The following is a 9459-nucleotide window of genomic DNA, read 5'->3' on the forward strand; positions in this document are numbered from 1 at the left end:
CAGAGCCAGCAGAGCCTGAAGATTAGGCTAAAAGGTAAAGATTGATCGGAGGTGAATATGGAGGAAAGGAGGTTGGTCGGATGCTTCAAGATATCTACCTTGCTTCTTTATGCACCTCAAGAAGAGAACCATGAGGTGGATTTTGACTTTCGAGTTACACAAGCTAATCAGATTTTGCAGCCATATGTGATGGCAAATCGTGTTAGAGTTACCAAGGTTCCAATAGAGGAAGTGGTAACTGCCCGAGTGGAAACATGCTAGTTTGTGGCACAAGTGGAAACCTTTTATAACAAGGCTACAATTTCATTTTTTTATTGGACGAATTTCATTCTTCAATAGGATTACAAATTGGTTACATGATTTATTAGATGCTAAATTTGTGGAGAAGATCTTTGACGGTCCTAGAGGATTCTATGAGGTCCTATTCTCATCCAAACAAGTTTGAGATTTGGTTATGTAGAAAGTCCTATTATTTCTAGATGGATAGTTAGTACATGTTGTACCCTGGCACCCTATGGCAGTGTATAGAGATATGTTGTGCCAGGCATGTCCTATTTGGGTTGAGGTTTTAGACTTTCTATCAACTATGGTGGGAATTGTTACCGTTGGCCATGCATACTTTTGGGGAGGTGTTGGTGGAGATGTCATCCAAGAATAAAAATAGGGTTTGCATGATGTGGGATACTGGAAAGTCCCGACCTCAACAAATGAGGTTATGTGTGGATGGATTTGACCTTTGGTATTTCGAATTAAAGTGGGGATCATTTGCAGGCCATTGCTTCCATTGTGGGGAGATGGGTCACTTCATTTTAGAGTGTCCATAGGAGGTGCAGCCACAACCGAATGCCTAGGGTTCGTGGACTCATAAGGATACATTAGCTCTTGTTTTGCCATCTGGTTTGAATATAGAGAAGGGAAAACAAGTAGAAAAACAAAGTGAGCAAGTGGTAGATAAAGATAAACAAGTTTTGATAGATAAAGGTAAATAAGTTTTGGCAGATACAAAAGATAGACCTTGGCTTGTGGTGGCAAAGAGAGGCGCTCGCCAGACAACTACTTCTAGTGGTAATTAAAATGTGGGTGCTGGTCATGGTGCCTCTTCATCATTTTGTCCTGGTGCCACAAGATGGGCTCGAGAGAAGAATAGCCAAGGTTGGGTATCAAACTCTCGGTATAGCCTAAGACCTTGAGTTACGAAAGAAAATTAGGTCAATTTTTCTCTTCTATTTGATAAAAAGGGGGCTATGGTCTTAGCTTGGGACAAGAAGTATCCGAATGTCAAAGGGGAGACAGGATCATCACCTAATGATGCCCGTACTTTAGGTGAGAAGAAGGAACGGGTGGATGTTTTGCCTACGGAGAGTATGGGAACAGATGGAGAAAGAAGACATTGAGGATCCTATGCAATATTTTAAGAAAAGAGAGGCTCATGGTAGTACCTCCTCTCATTGATTGGATTTCTATTTTGATGGATTATGAAGATTGCTCTTTGGAATGTAAAAGGTGTGTGTTCACCGTCTAAGAATTATTGCATGTGGCATACTGTGTTTCAAGGTCAATGGGATATGTTTTGTGCTGTGGGGCATAAACAACATTCATTGCTGGGCAAGTGTATGATTACAAGGAATTTCATGTGTTTTATGGTGGGCACCCCACTACACAATCAAGGGTCATGATTGCAGTGAAATCTCAGTTTAAGTCATCATTGGTTATGCGGGATGTTCGAGGGCGGTCCATTGTTGTGGAAGTGGAGTTTATGGATAAAACATTATGGCTTGTGGGTCTATATGCGCCTAATGGTGTTGCACAGCATCATCAGTTATGGGACGATTTATTGTGTTTATGCAACGCCAAGCCTAGCTTTGTGTTGGGCGATTTTAATGTATGTGAATTGTCGGAGCATGCTTCTACACCTCACTCTATTATGGATGGGCCGGAGAGGCTCAGATGGAATGTGTTTGCCAATCAAGTTTTGAAATAAGATATGTAGTCATGGCTACACCCGCATGAAAGAGGATTTACATATGCCTCCCAACAGTACATGGGTACATAGGACCGAATGTATATTTCCTAGCAAGATTTGTTTCCACCAGTAATATTTTCCATGCAGGTGGAATATAATCATATTTTGTCAGATCATTTCCCTTTGGTATTGGAGATGCATAGCCATTATGTGGATGCTTATTGGGAAAGGCTCCTCTTAAGGTTAACTAGAATTTCTTGGAGCATACTATTTTCCATCAATTTATGTTGCAAGTGTTACAAAACTTTTGAGGCCATGTAATCTTTGTTGGGGTGTCAGCTTGGGAGTGTTGTATGTTCAATATTCAAAAGCTTGTTCGCCACCACCAGTATGGGATTCATAATGCATCATATTTTAGGGGGAAGTTGCAAAACCTATAATCATTGTTGGTTCATTTAAACCAGGTGGTTCAAGAGGACGGTTCTTGCCCTGACATTGAGATAGCTATTGATTAGTTGTCCCATCAGGTTGTAGCATTGCACAAGAATCAATATGTGAAATATAAGCTTATGGCTTGAATGGATGTCCTAATGGATTCTAATTGTCATCCACATATGTTCTTGGCTCATTTGCAGCAAAAGCATGCACGTGAGAATATTGTCAAGATGCAAGATAGGGAAGGAGTATTGATTACTAATCCTACTTGTGTTCTAGATGTGTTTATGGACTTTTATCGCCATTTGTTAGGTCTGCAGGAGGTCATATCTCCTGATGTCATTGCAGCTAGACAGTCTTTGTTTCACTTGGTTTGTCAACAGGTATCAGACGTTTCTGCAAATGAATTGGAAAGAGATATTTCTACGGATTAGGTGGAAGATGTGTTGAAGCATTTACCTAAAGGGAAAAGTCTGGGATGGGATGGGCTCACCAATGAGCTTTTCATGAAGTATGTTGATGAGTTGAAGGTCCCTCTCACTTATACTTTTCAAGAGGTGTGGAATACAGGTATCATGCTTGCGAGTTGGTGGAAGATTGGTCTTGTACATTTATTGCCTAAAGTTCCATCCCCAGTTAATCTAGCTCAATGGAGGCCATGTATAAGATATTTGCAAAGGTCTTGGCCAACACGTTGCTAACAATTTTTTCCTACTTTGATTCATCCAAGGCAATATGGATTTATTAAAGGTCAGAATATTTTGCATAATATATTGAATGTACAAATTGGAATTGGTTATGAAAGGGCTTCGAGGAAAGAGGTGGTTATGATTCAAATGAATATTGAAAAGGCTTATGATCACGTTAGTTGTGATCTTTTCTTTCATAACTTATGCAGTCTATGGGATTTGGTCCTCGCATGTCTTCTTTGATTTATACTATTAGCCAACATGCAATGGTGGCTAGGCTTATGATTAATGGTGGGGTGACTGAGCCCATTCATTTGACAAGATCGGTCGGGCAGGGATGACCACTTAGCCCTCTCTTGTTTGCAATTTTTACACATCCAATCTTATCTCAATTGGATAAGCTAGTGGAGGACGATGAAGTTGTAGGGCTTACTCTTCCAAGCGGAGAGCAGATGGTTGAATATGCATTGGCAGATGATTATTTCATGTTCCTTGAGGCTCAAAGAGATAATGTTTAGAAGGCCATGGCTGTTTGGAATACTTTTGGTCTTACTTCAGGGTTATACATTAATATGCAAAAATCTGCTGTGATAAGTTGTCTCTAGAGCGATTTGCTTGGTTTGGGATGAAATGGGTAGGTCATACAAAGGGGATGCATCACACGCCACTTGGGTTATTCGATTGGAGTTGATGTTGATCCAGAGGCTTTGTTGGCATGGTTATCTGCAAGGATAACTGATAAGTTTGTGTATTGGAAATCTTAAGGTTGGCCTATGCATGTTCGGCTCAAAGTGGCTCAGTTTGATTAGCATGATATCTTTTTTATTGCCTTTATTGCCATTGACGGGCAAAGCTTTGCGTCAGATACAACAACCAATTAGATTTATGCTATGGAAAAGAGCAGGAAATAAGCCAGGGTAAACGTGGATTTCTTGGGAACATGTTACTACTCTCCAAAGAAGAGGAGTGGAGAGGCAGCCCTATTAGATGTCAGATTACATATGGTCCTCGCCATGAGATGGCCTTTATTACAAGATATGTGTGTATCTCAAGAGCCATGGGTGGTAATGGCTAAGGTCCTCATAGAGGAGGTCGCACTTGTGCATGGTAATACCAGGATTGCTGATACATGGTGAGATGTAGTGAATGGTTCCCCAACAGGTTCGAGTGGTGGCTTCACCTCTCCTTTCTCATTTGATGATGTTGTGGAAAAGGAGGTGTTGGCACACACACTAAATGGAAGCCTCAGATCAGCCGGTTGCAGTTGAATTCTATGGCAGGCGAGGTGTTGGCTACTTCACGACTTCTAGAGTGGCATGACAAACTTATTGAGCGGCCAAAATTCAATAGAATGGCTCGATTGGGACTAGTGAGAATTATGGATGTTTTGTTGCCACATAGAGGCCACTTATTGTCTTTTCAAAAAATCCATCAATATTTTTGGGTTCCACGTGGATATGTACAGTTAGGGAGAAGGTGAGGGCAGGCCTTACACCATTTGGTGATATTCCTCAGTGGGAGGATTAGCAACCTTGGGTAGATTGGGAATTTTGAAAGCCTCAAAACATTGTCCAGTGTTGTATAATAAATCAAGTGTACCATATGATGGTGGAAGATAAGCATTGGATCACTGAGAAGGCTAATAGGGTATAAAACATCAAGAAAAGTAGGGCCTGGTGGAAGGAAGTAATCTTATAGGGCTGGTGGTCTAAGATTCCATATCAAGGGAAGGTGTTCCTATGGTGCATGCTAGTTGGAAGCCTACCATTGGGACACCAGTTGCGAAAGCGGCGGATTGGGACACCAGTTGTGAAAGCGGCGGATTGCTTCTAGTAATTGTGTATTTTGTACTACATGCTTGGAAACATGCCCACATCTTTTCATTTCATGTCTGGAGAAGGCGTGAGATTTCCTTTCTCACATATAGATTCTATTGACAACAGATAGGCCTGTAAAGGTTAAAGATTGGATTTTTGGCAAGATTCTGAATAGGGCGGATAACCCAAAACATTCAATTTTCTTTCATTTTTTCAAGTGGACAAGTTTGTGGCATATCTGGTTAATTAAGAATGCCTTCATATTTGATACAGAAGTGGGTATTACAGCTCACATAGGTTGTATAAAAGGGCTACTATTGTGGCAAGTCTCTTCCTTGTGGTTAGCTCATTAGGTGGAGAATGACACGACTATATATTGGATGAGGGTACTCCGAGCTACACATGTGGTTCCGAGTAATTAGTGAGGGAAAGCTAGTACATCATCACATGGCTTCATATGGCCATTTGTAAAGTAATTTTGGTAATATATCTTCTATTAAAAAAAAAAAGAGTTAGATGAGATCGATAGCAAGTTCAGTCGTCGACAATTGAGCGACAGTCAGATCGGCATGTATATTCAATGATTAAGCGGAAGTTGGATCGGTACATACAGTCGACGATTCAGGCGTGGCGATCGTGGCTGTAGTTGGCGATTGGAAAATCGCAGGCACAACGATTGGAGTTCACAGTCAAGCTTTTATTTGATCAGATCTACTTGAATGCTTAATGGAACGGCTTAATATTTGAATCACAATAAGCATAGAGCATGAATTTGATCAGATTTGCCTGAATGCTTTAACGGAATGGCTTAAGATTTGAATCACAGTACAGTAAGCATAGAGTATGAATTTGCGCTAGATCTAATTTCTTAGAGTGATAAGAGAGCCTTTGAGGAGTTGGATTTGAGAAAGATCAAACACAAGAGCTCATATGAGCTGATTCAACCCAAAGAGGAATTCAATGAAGGCAAAGGTTTAGGCACAGATTTGAGCTAATGATTAATAGGCTAGGTAGAAGGGCTACACATTGACCCTTCTCTAATACCATGATGATAGGTTTCAAGAGCTAAAGCATGAGAAGTAGCTTGATTAATCATGGAGGATCAAGCAAACACATGAGCTTAATTAGAGATATGATTAATGTTGAATAACATAATTAAGAAAGTGATTAATCAAAGCTAATCACATGCGAATAGCATTAGAGGAGAATCAAGTGTAGTTTATTCATAATGGCCTCTTTTTATAGACCGAGTAAAAAGCAAAAAGAGCCAAAAGCATCTCCTTTAATTTCTCCCAAAATATCTCCTAGCCCCACTATTCTCTCCTTGATTCTAGCTTCATGATTCATGATGGGTTGATTGGTAGAGATCCTCAATGAATACTTATCTATTGGTAAATACATTAGTATTTTGGTGCATAATTCAACTATATATATTAAATGTATGTGTGTGTGTGTGTGTGTGTGTGTGTGTGTGTGTGTGTGTATCCTTAATGAATACTTATCTATTGGAGCAGAGTATTTACTCTTTGGTGATTACAAATAACTTTGATCATTCTACACCATATGCCCCTTTATCCCCTAAGGCTAAATACATGAGTATTTTGGTGCATATTTCAACTATATATACCTACATACATACATACATACATACATACATATATATATATGTATATATGTATGTATATATGTATATATGTATGTATGTATGTATATATGTATGTATATAGAGAGAGAGAGAGAGGCAAAAAGATAATGTCCTTTGCGGTCGTTCTCTTTCATAAAAAAATAGGGGAAGAAGATGCTAATGAGAGGGAGCAACCTACAAGTCAACCTTATTCAAGCAAGCAACCATTTACATGCATGAATCTACTAGCATACATGCAAGCGAGAATAGAGAAGAGGAGCTCACAAGTATTCTATTTCAAGGGAATGCTTGTGTATTGTTGAATGTAAAAATTGACTTGTATACAAGTGTAACCCAAGATGTTGTGTAGGATAGTCATAACCGAGGATATCAATGTTTTCGGATGGCTTGTAGATGGCTAGTTGAGCCTAAGTACATGGAAGACATGGTTCTAGATGGATCTAACACCAAACAGTCGTTTCGTGACTAGCTTTGACCAAAACATGGACTAGGCGTAAGTATGATGATATCTTTCATCCTTTATTTTGCATGGACTAGGCTAACCCTCTAAGTTCTTGGTGTTTAGAGGGAAATTTGGTTACTTCAAGGCAAGGTTGTGGGGAGGAAAGTTGGTCATTCCACCCACAATCATATGCTTAATGGGGGTTTCATGTGGGGCGTGCTCTGGTAGTATGGGATGTCATGACGTATTCCAATATAGGACCTGTTGAAATTTATGGATGCATGTTATGACATAGTTAACCTCCGGTAGTTGTGAGGAGTATTTGTGGATGACAACAAGATAACGAATCTTCTTGGTTGTCTTGAGGATGGACAAATCACAAGAAGGGTGACAAGCTTTACGATTCATCATACAAACACTCATGATGGCCAAATGATGTTATTGTTTTTTGACACGAGAGGTGTAGGAGTTTGGAACTTCTCGGTCTCAAACTGAGTGCCTACTAACACCAGTTGACGTTTCCAAGGTTTAGGATTTCTTGATATTAACTAAGCTCAGTGAAACTCCAAGTGGACAAAGTTATAAGGAATTATGATGATTCTAAGAATCTGAAACCATCCCACAACTCCAAGTGGACAAATGAAGTGAGGATTATAAACCTCTAATTTGAGGCGATTGTGTTGTGTGTCTTCAATATTTACGAGAACAAATGACATATAGAACACCGAAAGGGGAGTTTTTACTTAACCAAAAGATAGACTAACAATCAAACTTTTATTAGTTTTTGTTAATTAGTCAAAATATTTCCTCCTTATGAACGTTGGGATTCAAAATTAGTTGAGTCCTAGAGACTAGTCTAGGAATTGGTCGATAGAGCCCCTCTTGTTTTGGACAGTCTGAAAATTGTCCTATAGAATCTCTCTAGATGGTGGTTGAGATTGCTAGGACATTGTGCAGCTTTTAGAAAAGCTGGGACACTATGAAATTGTCCTATTGGATCTCTCCAAATGGTGGTTGAGATTACTGGAACATTGGGTAAGCTTTTTAAAAAATTTGAGCTTCAGTTTTCACCCAATTTGGTGGGGTGAAAGAGTAGCTTGAATCGAAGTTGTTGCTTCATGATGACAGGTTATTGGCATTCAGAGAGCACATAGTATCCGAAAGAGCTCCTTGCCTTTCCAATGGATGGCTCAGGGTAGACAAGATGACTCGAGGAGTCATAATAACTCAAGGAGTCTGACCTTTTTAGGCCAAGGCTTGAAGGTGACTTGGGAGAATAGTTGATTGTCTAGGAACAAGTTTCTTCAGTTGTGGTAATCTTCTACGAGAAAGAAGCTTGATGATTAAAGGAGATCTCTTGCTTCTAATCACAAAAGTTGTATCCTAACTATCTAGCCACACTTGGCCACCATCCAGTGTCTAAACTGAGAATTGTCGACGCTACCCAGGTGCTCACCAAATGGCTGCTACTCATAAAGAGGGCCTTGCAAAATAGAGCACATCCACCTGCAAAAACAACACGAGGATGAAGAATTGAGCAAATGCTTTTCCAACATGGAGGGCCTTGAAGACATGAAGGAGAGGCATTGTCAAGAGGAGGCAGCCTTGTTGGGGTAGCTTCAGTATGGAAACAAGAAAGGTTGGGTACAAAGCACGTCACGCAAGGCTTCATGCAAAGCAAGTGTCACATGCATGCTCTCCTAAGTGTAACGTGGACAATTTGAACAACCTTTCTACTAACACCCACACGAGACTTTCAAGAAATCAAGGTTCTTGGAGAGTAAAACAAACTATGATAGACATGTGGTGTTAGGATAGAGGACAGAGTTGACAGTTACGCCTGTGCCAATATCAACAACAGTTGTTGGGTTCAATCTTACATGAGGATTGGAATTGGAGTTGGATTACAATGAGCCTTTCAACTCTTAAAGAGGTAATAGCCAAGAGACTTGAGTAGATGCTATGGGTGATTTTCAAGATACGAAGACTCTTACATTGATGCATCTCTTACGGACACACGAGGACATGAATCTAATAGGAGAGAGAATGTTATGTTCCAACCAACCTAGGCGTACAATAATCCAAGGTTAGGGATGTTTGCTAACCCAAGACTAGGATTAGGATTAACGATTAGCAAGGCATGGAGACCTAGAGGGTTCACAACCAATTTAAGGACGCTACCAAGATTAGGCCTGGATTGGGGGTGGGCTTATACATAATAGCCAAGGACTAATTATGGCTAAAAAGCTTATAAATAAAGCAACAAAGCTTATAAACAAAGAAAGGGCCAATAATAGCAAGATTATTGCTATATAAGTGACCTTGGGGCACTTATGAGTTATGCAAGATCCATACGATAGAAAGAGAGCACCCAAGGGTGTACAAGAACATAGGGCCATGGAATTGCCAGCTGGTAGCTACGCCTAATGGTAAGAGATGCTAGGTTGGGTTCATTTGGGCTTGGCAAG

Source organism: Cibotium barometz, chromosome 52, assembly GCF_041138505.1.
Source record: "Cibotium barometz isolate CiBa-2024 chromosome 52, ASM4113850v1, whole genome shotgun sequence".
Classification (NCBI taxonomy): Eukaryota; Viridiplantae; Streptophyta; class Polypodiopsida; order Cyatheales; family Cibotiaceae; genus Cibotium; species Cibotium barometz.